We start from the raw sequence: 13,675 nt of genomic DNA on the forward strand, positions 1-13,675 counted from the left end.
CTTTCAGTCATGCTAACTGAGATTTAGTTTTCCTATCAAAAGGGAAATGTATCTTTCCTGGAGTCAACAATCAGATAGGTTTAGCACATTCTTTCAAAGTGAGTGCTACTCCAACTTCAATTGGCCGAAAGCTTTAAATAGCTTGGGAAATTCTTGGTGAAATTCTCTCACATTTATTCTGAAGTATTGTATCTACATTCTGCATGAGACATGGGCATATCATGGATTTCTGGCTAATCATGAGGTATTCTGATTTCTCAATGAATATAGTATGTTCCAGACATTTTGTCCTCTCTGACTAAACTTCCTGGTATTCCTGAAGATCTGTGCCTCCTGGACCTTGGAGAATAATGTTTGTTAGTTCTAACTCTTACACATTTTTTGAAATTCATTCATGAGATAAGGATATTGCCGACTAGGCCAGCATTTATTGCCCATCCCTAACTGCCAGAGGGCAGCTAGGACTCAACCACATTGTTGTTGGTCTGGAGTCACATATAGGCCAAACAAGGGTAAGGATGGCAGTTTTCTTCTCTAAAGAACATTAGTAAAGCAGACGGGTTTTTTTTCCTGCCAATTAACAATGAATTAGTGGTCATCATTAGACTCTTATTTCCAATTACTTATTAATTCCAAATTCCACCATTGCAGTGGTGTGATTTGAACCTGGGTCCCCAGAACATTACGCAAAACTCTGGATCAACAGTCCATTGATAATTCCATTTGACCATTGCCTCCCTCCTGTTTGCTAGTTTTGAAACAATTTTTCCTGTGTCAAGATAAATTGTGTTTCAAAGACTTGTACCTTAAATTGATGGTATAGAATCTGATTTTTGACTCTTTGACCTCCTTTAAGAATGCTGCCTTCACCTATTTATTCTATGTTTTTAACTTTAAATTTTCAAATGCTTCATAATTCCCATTTACCTGAAAGTTTTTCATTTTTGTTTTTGAGGTGGTGATGATGCTGTTTACTTACAATATTTTCTAAAGTACACTAATTGGCCACACATGCAGCACTCAGGTCTCCCCTGTTGAACATTTGTTGCACTAATAGTATATGAAGAACCCCCAATGTTTTCTCACAACGCTGCTCAATGTGGGACCCTGATATCTGCCTGTGTAGTGAATTGGATTGCCTGTTCTAGTATTAAATCCTCCTTTGACCACTTCTTGTCTCTCACACTGAGTCTGCAGTCTCTAATTAATTCAATACGCTCATAATCTTGCTAGACAATGTAAATCCATTACAACATTTCCTGTTGATTCTCCTAAATGCTGATGTAACGGATTACAGAACAACCTCAGTTATCCAAACATCGATTATCCAAATTTCAGATTATCCGAACAAGATCTCAAGGTCCCGATGCTTGGGTAAACTGTGTTATCCAAACATTTGATCATCCAAACAAAATACTCCCCACCCATGTTGTTTGGATAATCGAGGTTACCCTGTCTATCTCAACTGTTCTATTCCTAAATTTGTTAAGGGGCTGAAGCACATGCCAATTGAAAGGTTTACACACTGTAGTATTTTCTTCCAAACATTGTGTTTCCAGAACTAAGATCTTTCGGACCTGTAGCATAGAAATATGTGCTGACTTGATGGTGCTGCTCCTTCGCAAATTTACTGAAGCTATTCTTTACATTAAAAGATGTCACATTCAGAACTCCCATTTCTGGCCTTATTGTGGGCTTTCTGTGTGATCCAGTTGTTGAGATACTGGCAAATTGCCTGCCACTTCAATACACCACCCTGTTCCTTGGCCAACATCTCTGTCGCAGGCTTGCTGAAGTGTTCCAGTGAGGCTCAGTGCACACTGGAAGAACAGCACCTCATTTTCCACTTGGGAATCCTGCAGCCTTCAGGACTCAACATTGAGTACATGAGGTTTAGGGCTTGAGCGCTCCCCTATCCTTATCCCAACCTGTACACACCAGGCTTCATTATCACACAGTCTGCTAATACACACATTCCTGATGAAGGCTTTGAACCGAAACATCCATTTTCCTGCTCCTCAGATGCTGCCTGACCTGCTGTGCTTCTCCAGCACTACTCTAATCTTGACACTATTACACACAACACATTATTAGCCACAAACAGTCCCTGTTAACAGCTGTTCACTCTGCTAGCTGAATCGTTATCCACTCCTTTGTCCAACGGTTTCTCTTGCTTTGCACTCTATCCCCACTATTCTTTATGCTTTACCCCTTTCCCCCCCAGCTTATCTTCTGCATATGAACTGACATTTTCCTAGCCACCATCAGTACTGATGAATGGGTCAGTCGATCTCGAAACGTTAACTTTGATTTCTCTCCGTAGATGTGCCCGAGCTGTTGAGTTTTTCAGTTTTTGTTTCTGGCAAAGTCTCTGCACAAGCTGCCATCCCTAAGGACTATTGCACCTGACCGACCCGGTTGAGAACCTCTGCTTTCCTCCCTATGGCTGAACTGTTCCAATTCAGCTGGATTAGTGATGCTGGAAGAGCACAGCAGTTCAGGCAGCATCCAACGAGCAGCGAAATCGACGTTTCGGGCAAAAGCCCTTCATCAGGATTATTCCTGATGAAGGGCTTTTGCCCGAAACGTCGATTTTGCTGCTCGTTGGATGCTGACTGAACTGCTGTGCTCTTCCAGCACCACTAATACAGTATTTGGTTTCCAGCATCTGCAGTTATTGTTTTTACCCTGTTCCAATTCAGCACCAGTCCTCTCCAGAGTACAGTATTGTCAGTTTGTGGCTAGGTTCAAGTCTGCTGTGATTCTCTTCCCTGCCATTGAGGCCTTCTCCTTTTCTAACTTCATGTTCATTTAAGTCTTCTGAGGTCCTGTCAGAATATATTCAAAAAAGATTTTGTGTTAAATTTTAAAGGTATCAAGGGGTGTGGGGGGTTGGGGGGGGCGGGGGGTGGTGACGTGGGCGGGGGTTGGGAAGTAGGAATCTGACATTGAGATAGAAGATGACCATGATCATACCGAATGGTGCAGTCAGCTCACAGGGCTGAATGGCCTACTCTTGCTCACAGTTTCTTGTTTCTCCCCTGTCTTCAAAGTCTCCCCTTTTCAGCTGTGTCCCTTGGACATGTGTTTTTTATTAAACTTTAGAGCCTGGTTTTGGCATTTTCTCTTCCCTAACTGACTTCATGCTTTATATTGTGCTAATATTCATCAAATAAACATCTAATAAACATCAAGTCTAGGGTATTGGGTTGTGGGCGTACACTGTTCCTGAGGCTGCTTGCTCCTTATCACTAAGTAAGGCTCTTCAACTACTTATGTACTGTAACACTTCTTTATTGACATCTACACAGCTCTGCAGCATTGTGTAATAGCTAAGACCTCTCTCATCACATGCTCATTCAAGACTAGTGTCTTCTCTCTCACTTATGCCAGTGTCATATGAACAATTACAACATCATTATTTACATGAATCTCAATATACCATAGCATGCTTAGCCCATTGATAATACCAAGGGATGGATTTCCATATTGTTTCAGGATCCACTGCCCCGCTGTGTGCAGCATATTGAGACCCTGTGATATGTAGTGACCACTGCTTTTGCCTTGGTTGAGACCTGTTAACTCAGCAGTGACTGGTTCTGTTTCTAGACTCAATGCTAATGTAACTCTAGTTGCAGTTTGCATGCTAGTAGGTGTTTAAATTAAATTGTGAGAGTATCTGGTAAATATAATGACTATAATTGCTGTAATTTTAACTCCAGCTATTCAGAGTAATTAATCCTAATCACAGATGTACTTATGATAAATTCCCCGAGGACTAAGAATTAATTAACATGCTTTACATAAATGAAAGCAAATGAACTGTTATAGTAACAAATACAGAGGTACCTGTTGGAAATTTTTGCATATACATAGTACAATACAGGGGATCCCTAAATTATGAACATATGACTTACGAATGCAATCCCATACAGGGGTGTATTAATAATAATTTTAAAGATCCAGCATATGAATGTTTTCTCATATTTCCAAAGGATTACTTTATATCGTCCTACATTTAATTCTGACTTGCATGCAAATTGACTTGCAAACGGATTCAGGAACAGAACCCGTTTGCAATCTGGGGACTGCCTTTCATTGCATGTTTGTTCAAACTATTAACATATTATTGCTTATCATGTTTCTCATTTTTCCTCTCCCCATTTACCTCCAAATTTTCAGATGACAACTTCTTATTATAACCATGGGAGTCAATCTATGGACTGTGGGTACATATTGCCCCCAACAAATGACTGTTTAATTTATGAAAGCAAGCTGATTCGGTCATATTTGGACTTGTATGTCATGTACACCTATGTGCTCTACTTAAATTTCATGTGCCCTGAGAGATTAGAAGTCCTATTGCAGTGCTGCCTGCTTGCTGATAGATAAATACTTAATCAGAATTTCAAACCTCGAGAGATTTGTCAACTAATAACAGCAAGTGAAAAATATGTAAGTTAACCAGAATATTAGTCTAAGTTCTGCTGTCCCTGAGGCTTCATCTATGTTACCCATGGTGCGCATTAATTTATAATTGAAATTTGTCAAAATTCCCCAAAGCTTTCAAGAGGAAACAATTTTTAAAAATTCCCCGAAGTCCTAATTGAAAATGTTTTGAAACAAAAGCAGAAATTCTGGAAAAGCTCAGCAGGTCTGGCAGCATATGTGGAGAGAAAACAGAGTTAACGTTTTGGGTCTAATGACCCTTCTTCAGAAGGGTCTGGGGAAGGGTCAGTGGACCCAAAATTGTAACTCTGTTTTCCCCCTACAGATGCTGCCAGACCTGCTGAGTTTTCCTATCAATTTCTGTTTTGTTTATGATTTCCAGCATCCGTAGTTCTTTTAGTTTTTTTTATTTACCAAGTTTCAAGTTGCATTGTTTTAGGCTATAAAAATCATAATTATGTTTTCTGTATCGAGATAGATTGTGACAGTGGCATCAGTTTACAAGTTCTGTCATCTGATTTTAATAGGCAAGATCCTTATAGACTAAATGGTGTTTAAAAAGGGAGAAAGTACTGAAGTAAGATGGCTGCAATCATTACCTGACCCGGTTGAACCAATCTTGTGAAACCAGAGGGTAGATGGGAATGGGGAATTCAAAATAAATAGATCAACCATGAACATAATGAATGGCAGAGCAGACTTGAAAGACCAAATTTTTGAGTTCTTCGCGCAAAAATATTCTGAACTAAAATTAACATTTTATTGAAAGGCAGTGAAACTTAGTCAGATGTCAAGAAATCTTCATCTCTTATTTTTGATTTGCACCTTTTCTGGGACCTTCACATATTGAGATGAAAATTGCCTCCAGAATATTCAGTGGTAGAAAGTGAGGACTGCAGATGCTGGAGATCAGAGTCCCAAGTCTCCAACTCAGCACTGTCCCCCTAACCTGTCCATCATCTATCCCATCTATGCGCTCCACCCTCCTCTCCGACCTATCGCCTTCTCCTTCACCTTCATCTACCCATTGTACTCTCAGCTACCTTCTCCCAGCCCCACCCCCCTTCTATTTATCTCTCAGCCCACAGGCCCACCAGCCTCATTCCTGATGAAGGGCGTATGCCTGAAATGTCGATTCTCCTGCTCTTCGGATGCTGCCTGACCTGCTATGCTTTTCCAGCACCACACTCTCAACCACAGAATATTCAGCTCGAGGAGAAATGCAATGACTCCAGGCACGGGAATACACAATTGGACTGTTTTTCAGGAAAACAATTTGTTTTGGCAGCAGAGAGAAGGAAAATAGATTTTAAAGGTAGAAGTGTCTTTCCCTGACTGTTTCCATCTTCCTCTCAAAAAAGCACACACGGTGATGAAGCAAATTGGAGAAGTATCTATTCGTTGAGAATTCAAGCATATTTATGCATTTTACCACTGCTGAGGATGCAAGATATCCATTAAATAATTATCATAGGTTTAGCTGCAAATACTCATGGACTCAAAGAACTTCTTAAACTGAATATTCTTTATCATCCTATTTGTACAATAATCCCTCCCACTTTAAAAAAAAGTATACATTTTGTAGGCATATTTGTTACCTTTTATTAAGTTTTCTTGGAGCTAACATGTAATAAACATCCTCCTTCTTTCACTCAAAACTTTGTAATTGGCTCCTTCATTTTGGTCAGTGCAGTCATTTAACAAAGCGTGATAAAGTTGCATGCTAAAATGTAAAGAACATTTGCTGCGATGACTGACCAAGAGATGTTAAAAAACAGAGGAGCTGATTCAGCCATCCTCACTTGGCCATAGTAGTTAGTTGATCTAGGATGGGCAGAGCTTTACTATAATTAGTCACATTGCTTAGGTTTACAGTCACGACAAATGACAAGTGTTGTCATTCATGATAATAATTCAAAAGGAATCATTTCAATTTGTAGGTGTCTAGGTTGAGTTGAACTGATCTTTTTTGGCCCCATAGGTCTCCATGGACACCTGTAGTCCATAGAAACATCAACAATAGAAACAGCAGTAGGCCATTTGGTCCTTTGAGACTGCTCTAACATTCCATACGAGTGTGGCGGATCATCTAACTCTGTACACTGTTCCCACTTTCTCTCCATACATCTTATGCTTTACTCATGAAGAAAAGCACTTTGATAAAACACCAAGAGGCATCTGTTGCAGCGCAAAATGATGCAATAAGTCACCATCTTCACAAGAAGGAGAAAACCACAAGGCAAGAGAGAAAGAAGGATGGGAACTTTATGAAAGGCATAGTATCGTAGATTTAACTTTTCTCTTGGTCTATTCAGCATTGCTTCAGTTTACCGAACTAGAAGCATGGTGGAAAGGTGAAGTATTATGTTTGGTTAGCTGAAGATATTTATCCATTGACACGTCTATACAAATCTATTCAGCTTCTCATGGCCGAAATACAAGGAATTTTCACAACAAGTACCCATAATTCTACAATTCACCAGGAGACAAAACTTGAAGTTAAATTTTTTGTTTCAAGTGGATTTATTTAAGAAGGAATTAGGAAAAATGTTAATATTTAGAGTTGAGAGAAAATGGTCTTGTTTTCTGAGTTGCTTCAGGAACTTGAAGAAATTTAACATTTTGACCTTTAATGTTACCACTGGCCAATGGGTACTGGCTTCCTGCTTGTTAGTTTTGACATCATCAGTTCTGATAATCATTGAGGGATTGTTACTGTAATTTCAGGATAAAGAATGATGAAGGAGGGTATGGATTTTACAGCTTCCTTTTGCGTAGAGAGGGGAGCCATTTAGGCTGAATATCTTCTCTCCCAGGCACTATTGTTGGCAGCAAGATGTGAACTCCAATATGGAGAACATAAACAAAATCAAGAACTGAACATTCAACTATATCTTCTGGTTCACATGCACATGCTATATAAAGCAATAAATCCAGAGTATAGCTATATTTCCCATCCAATTTCCTTCTAAATTTTGAGTCACAACTTTATGTCAATGTTTAACAATTGTCACTATGCATTGAGTAATGCACTGAAAATCAAGTCCCTCTATTCCTGGATTGTAAGAAAGATTAATTTTTTTAAAAATTACAGATTCCCCAATTTACTTGATATTCAGTTGATAAAAAGCACGGACCACATTTCAGTACTTAACAAGAATTACTATTTATACAATTAATGAGACTCTAGCTACAAGTAAGCAGTTTATAACCCATCAGAACTTAATTTGTAACACTACAAATTAGAACTCCAATCCTCCAATAACCTCCCCCCAACACATTCACAAGGAAAAGAAGCACATGGACAAAGAGAGAATAAGGAATACAGGTCATTAATCTTTGTTCACACCATCTATTCAGTTAGTTCTTGCTGATCACAGGTTACTTCCCTGTTTTCCTTTTCTGAATGTTTCCATTGGTTTGCAAGAGGCACAGGGTGGCTGGTTCATGTATAAAAGGTAACTTATCAACTAAAAGTCACAATTTACAGCTGCAGGAGAAACAAATCGGTTTCTCCAGATTTAAAGTAGATTTTGACTCCAAAGAACAGAGAGAGAGAACGAGAGAGTGATAACTCCTGAGCTGAGAGAGAGCTGGTCACTTCTGTCTGTATCTTGTTCCCAACCCCAAGCTGTTGATTTATCCATGAACCAATCACATGTTTGTTGGCAGGCAAAAGTCCTTTGGCACTGATAATTGGTCACTAGTCCATAGACCAATCAACTTGTTGCCAACCAAATGTCGGCCTGTAACCAACTCCTTGGCTCTGGTTTGTCAGCAGCCTAAACTATTTGTTCAAGTACCTGTTTAAACAGTGCATACCATGAGTGTTAGTGGTTTTCAAAACATGGAACAATCCACGCCCTAGACAGATTTTAATACAATTCTTTGTCATGATGATCCAAAATTTTAAAAAGAAAATAAATAATAAAAGAAACATGTACTGTACACATTTTAAATATTTATACATTTATACATTCCCTGTAATGATATTGTCACAGACTTCAGTCAGCAGGTGACACTTTTGAGCAATTTTCTGAAGGTTCTCCTACCAACATTATCATTCATAAATTATAACCAACTGAGAAAAGTTATTAATCACTAAATACAACTTTAAAGTAGTGCAATTTTTTTATTCATTTGTGGAATGTGGGCATTGCTGGTGGGCCGCATTTATTGCCCATCCCTATTTACCATCAAGTAAGGTGGTGGTGTGCTGCCTGCTTGAACTACTGTAGTCTATGTGCTGTGGGTTGACCCCATTGCTAGTGGGAGGAAATTCCAGGTTATTGACCCAGTGACAATGAAAGAATGGTGATATATTTCCAAATCAGGATGGTGAATGGCTTGATGGGGAACTGCCAGGTGGTGGAGTTGCCATGTATTGCCTGCTCTTGCCCTTCTACATAGAAGGGATTGTGGGTTTAGAAGGTGCTTGCTAAGGGCCTTTCATGATTTTCTGCAGTACATCTTGTAGATAATACACATTGCTGCTACTGAGCGTCAATGGTGAAAAGAGTTGATGTTTATGGATGTGGTACCCATCAAGAGGGCTGCTTTGTCCTTCTCTACTGAACCACAGTTGATCCCCTAGCTTGTGTTAGTCGTTGTGTGGATTATATGCCAGGCCATGAGGTTAGGTTGTGTTGGAGTACAATTGAGCTGCTGTTGATGGCCCACAGTGCCTGATGGATGTTCAGTCTTGAGTTGCTAGAGTTGTTCAAAGTCTGTTCCATTAAGCATGATGATAGTTCCACACACGATGATGGAAGGTATTCTCAATGTGAAGGTGGGACTTCATCCCCACAAAGACTGTATAGTGGTCACTCTTGCCGATACTATCATGGACAAATGCATCTGCAGCTGGCAGTTTGGCAAGAATGTGGTCAAGTATGTTTTTTCATTTTGTTGGTTCCCTCACCACCTGCTACAGACCGATGTAGTAGCTACGTCCTTTAGGACCTGACCAGCTCGACCAGTATACTGCTGGCAAGTCATTCTTGGAGGTAGACATTGAAATCCCCCAACCCAGAGTACATTTTACATTCCTACCATCCTCAGTGTTTCCTCACACGGAAGAGAAATCATTACACAAATGCGCAGTGGTATTATCATTGAATATCTAAATAACGTGAAAATCATACGTCATTTCGGGATATGTGTGTGCATCTCGCTCATGATCTTGAAAGGTTGCTAAGGAATGCAGCTTACTGAAAAAGTGTGCATAAAATGCTTGTCTCCGTTACATACTCTTTGTTGGGATGTGTATTAGATGCCCTCCACTCCAGGAGAAAGGTAATGGAGACAAAGAAAAATGACTAAGTTTCAAATTGAGTCACTGCCCTCTGAAATGGCCAAGCAGTTATATCAATTGTAATAAAATCTCAACAAAGAATTGAAACCAGACAGATCAGCTGGCACCAACCTCAGCACCATAAAAGACAATGGCAGAATCAGCCCCATCAATCCTGCAAAGCCCTTCCTAATAACATCTCAGAGCTAGTGCCAAACTTTGGAGAGCTGTTTCACAGACTAGTTAAGCAACAACCCTACCAGACAGACAATGTCCCAGACACCACCCTCACCATCCCTAGGTATGTCTTATCTCACCTGTAGGGTAGAGACAGCAGAGATGGTGGCACAATGGTATACTGTACAGTAGGGAGAGAGTTGCCCTGGGAATTCTGAACATTGACTCTGGTCCCCATGAAATTTCATGGTTTCAAATTAAACATGGGCAAGGAAACCTCCTGCTGATTACTATGTACCTCTTGAACACAATTGTCCCATGATCTTAAAATATTCAATTTTAATTACTTACATAATATGGTGTTGTCCGGGCCTGCATTCCTCTGTGAACACATAAAAGAATGAATAATTTGGTCATATATCTTGTTGCTGTGCATAAAGCATTAATCGTACAGTCAACAGAAATTGCTGGAAAAACGTGGCATATCTGGTAGCATCTGTAGAGAGAAAGAGAGTTAACTTTTTGGCCCAGTGACTCTTCTTCAGAACTGAGAATTGTTCACCTTGGCTTCTCTACCCCAACTATTAATTATTCAGGACTTGATTATATTGACATGTCCTTCCCTTAAGGTCTCTCCAGCAAAATCCTGAGTGTTGCTCCTCCCAGTGCAGAGTAGTATATATTTGAAATAGGTATCTGCTTCTGAGTTACTGTCCATGATAGTCTGCATCTGACCCCGAGAAGGCACATCAGAATAGTTCTTTGTGGTTACAGGCCCTTGTGTATTCATTCTCTGAATCTTCCCTTTTTTAAGTCAGAGCTTGTGATGAGGTCAAGTGTACCCATTCAAGTATTACCTGTGCTCTTTTCTAATCACTATAAGTATGCTCGTAATAAAGCACTGAAGAAAGGACAGATAATTTTCTTTTCCCTTTATCTTTTCAAATTCAACTCTTACTTACAATGTATGTGTATGTGGGTGGCACGGTGGCTCAGTGGTTAGAACTGCTGCCTCACAGCACCAGGGTCCCAGGTTTGATTCCAGCCTCGGGTGACTGTCTGTGTGGAGTTTGCACATTCTCCCAGTGTCTGCATGAGTTTCCTCCGGGTGCTCCGGTTTCCTCCCACAGTCAAAGATGTGCAGGTCAGGTGAATTGGCTGTGCTAAATTGCCCATAGTGTTAGGGGCATTTGTCAGAGGGAAAAGGGGTTTGGGTGGGTTGCTGTTCAGAGGGTCGGTGTGGACTTCTTGGGCTGAATGGCCTGTTTCCACACTGTAGAGAATCTAATCTAAAAACAGAAATCGCTGGAGAAACTCAGCAGGTCTGGCAGCATCTGTTGGGATGGTGGGGAGTGGGGAAATGTTAACTTTTTAACTTTTCATCGGAACACCCGTAATTTTTGCTTTTGTTTCAGATCTCCAAGGTCCACAGTTCATTGTTTTATTTCTGTGTGCATGTGGGTTGCTGTGGTATTTTGTTCACATGCGTTGCAATTAAACAACTCACTTTTCTTGTTTAATTCAAGTTACAGTGGTTCCTTCTAAAATACAAGTTAGTTTGGGTTTGAGATAAAGGTATCCACAAGGAACAGGATCCTTTGTAAATTAAGCAGGTCTGGTGAAGCAATGTTATTGACTTGAGTCCGGTGTGAATTTCCAGAATTGCTGAGTTTCTCCAGCTTTATTTGTGTTTGTTTCAAATTTCCAGCATTTGCAATGTTTTGCCTTTATCCTTTCCAAATTAATCTGTTGCAACCAACCAAGGAAGTGAATGAATAAAATAGTGAAGCCTGTTCATTTCTCCTCACCCCAGGATCTTAACAGTTTGGGGTGTCACACCTGGTAACATAACAAATTGGGCAATGTTTCCAGTTGTAACAACAGTATCTAAATTCTTCAGTCTAATTTTCAACTATTTCTGTATGAGTAGATTTTCGGCAGATACTTGGATGGTCTTCAGTTTTTTTTTGTTAATGCACTTTCTTTTTCTGTTAAACTAGTCAGAGGAAAAGAGTTTATCAGGGCTGATCACACATCAAGTGTTAATAACATACTGATCGCAATCAAATGAGACAAATGTGGACGATTTGCATGCAAGTCAGTGACATTATTTGAATGTGACTTGATGAGGCTCAGACTGGCACTTTGTAATGACTGAAGTAATGAGTTAGATTCATATAACACTGCCTCAAGGTGTTTCAACAAGGTATCAGGAAAAAAATGGGTTCAAAACCAAAGAAGATTTGTCAAAGTGATGGGGTTTTAAGGAGGATTTTGTAACAGAGGCAGGGGTGACATGTATACAGCAGTTAAACATGTTTGAGCATACTTGTCCAACACCACACCAGACAAACTATTTTCAGGTACTGTCCTCTGCTCTCATTCCCTGTGAGTATGATTCTATGAATAATACTTGCTTTCTGACACTTCTCCCAAATGACACTGTTCCATTTGTGAAAATGCATTGAGGCTATTGGCAGGTTACTTGTCCAAGAGTGCACTACAAACAGGCCCAATCCTGCCTTCACCTGGATTATATTAACATTTCAATAAAGATACAATCCAGAGCACCATTCGTATTCCATCAGTCTTGGAGCTGCTGAAGCTAATTGTATCATCCCCACTACTTTCCTGCCAAGATTGGCTGACACTAAACAAAGTGAGGGTCAGATCCTGTACTTTGGTCTGTGAGGTTCAGTGAAACACCGCAGGATGTATTTTCTGACTGAACGAAAACCTATTCACGAAAACAGTGGCCCCCTTTAACAGAAATCTGATGAGGAGAACTTGTCGTTCAGCTGGAGAAGATTTACATGCAGGGAACCAAAAAAACAACGATGTAGGTAAAGTCGTAATGACCAGAGCTGAAGGATGATTGGAATTACATGGTCACAGCAATCAACAGCTTCTTTCTGGAGAGACTTACTCCACTGAAGGGATTGAGTGTTGCTGTCAGGAGGGAACACAAGTAAGTGCTTAGTTTTTTTTTGTAAATATATCCCCTGACATTGCAATCAAGAATGGAATGTTTGTACATAATGTTCAGGAAGGACTTTACAGATTGTTACCCATATTGAGGTAACACTGGCAATTGAATTGTTCACGTTTTTTATTTCCTTTCCTCTTTATTTCCAACTTCTTTAACAACCCTCACCACCGCCACCAACAAAAGACATTGGCTTGTGATGGGTTTCCATTCTGCCAGTACTGTGCAAGCTATGTTACCTCACGCAAGTGCACATTTGTCATGTATGAGCTGGCAAAGTGTAAGCTGTTCCCTCGTTGAATGAAGGAGTCAGAGAAGGAGAAGGTTGACTAGAATGATCACCGGTATAGAGGATGATCCCTGGTACTGTCTTATCAGCAAAGGTTAAACAGGTTGGGACTCTACTCACTGAAGTTAGATTCTTGATCAGTGGGGAATCAAGAGTCATGGGCAACCAACATAATCAAAGGCCCTTTCCACCCCATTTATATTCTCTTCCACCCTCTTCCATCAGGCAGAAGGTATAAAAGTTCAAATACACATATGAACTAATTCAAGAACAGCTTCTTCCCCACTGTTATCAGACTTTTTAATGGACTTCTCAAATGTTAGTTCTGATCTCTGCACCTTCTCTACAGCAGTAATATTATATTCTGCACTCTTTTCTGCTATCCTGATGCCCTCTGTATGGTACGATCTGCCTGTATGACACTCAAAACAATACTTTTCACTGTATCTTGGTACATGTGACAACAATAAATCAAATTCAA

At 40.0% G+C, this 13,675-nt stretch overlaps 1 protein-coding gene across 13 annotated transcripts in view; it reads left to right on the forward strand.

Annotated features, from left to right (window-relative positions):
• The window catches only part of prdm16 (PR domain containing 16), a 704,876-nt gene that overhangs the window by 70,392 nt on the left and 620,809 nt on the right, over positions 1-13,675 (forward strand). Inside the window, exon 1 of one of the 13 annotated variants that reach the window (XM_072586256.1) lies at positions 12,832-12,887. The exons of the other annotated variants lie outside the window; for them this stretch is intronic. The gene's annotated coding sequence lies outside the window, so the exon portion shown is untranslated. Of the gene's footprint in view, positions 1-12,831; positions 12,888-13,675 lie in introns of those variants that run through there. 13 annotated transcript variants of the gene reach the window in all.

This window comes from Chiloscyllium punctatum, chromosome 16 (genome assembly GCF_047496795.1).
Source record: "Chiloscyllium punctatum isolate Juve2018m chromosome 16, sChiPun1.3, whole genome shotgun sequence".
In the NCBI taxonomy this organism is placed as follows: Eukaryota; Metazoa; Chordata; class Chondrichthyes; order Orectolobiformes; family Hemiscylliidae; genus Chiloscyllium; species Chiloscyllium punctatum.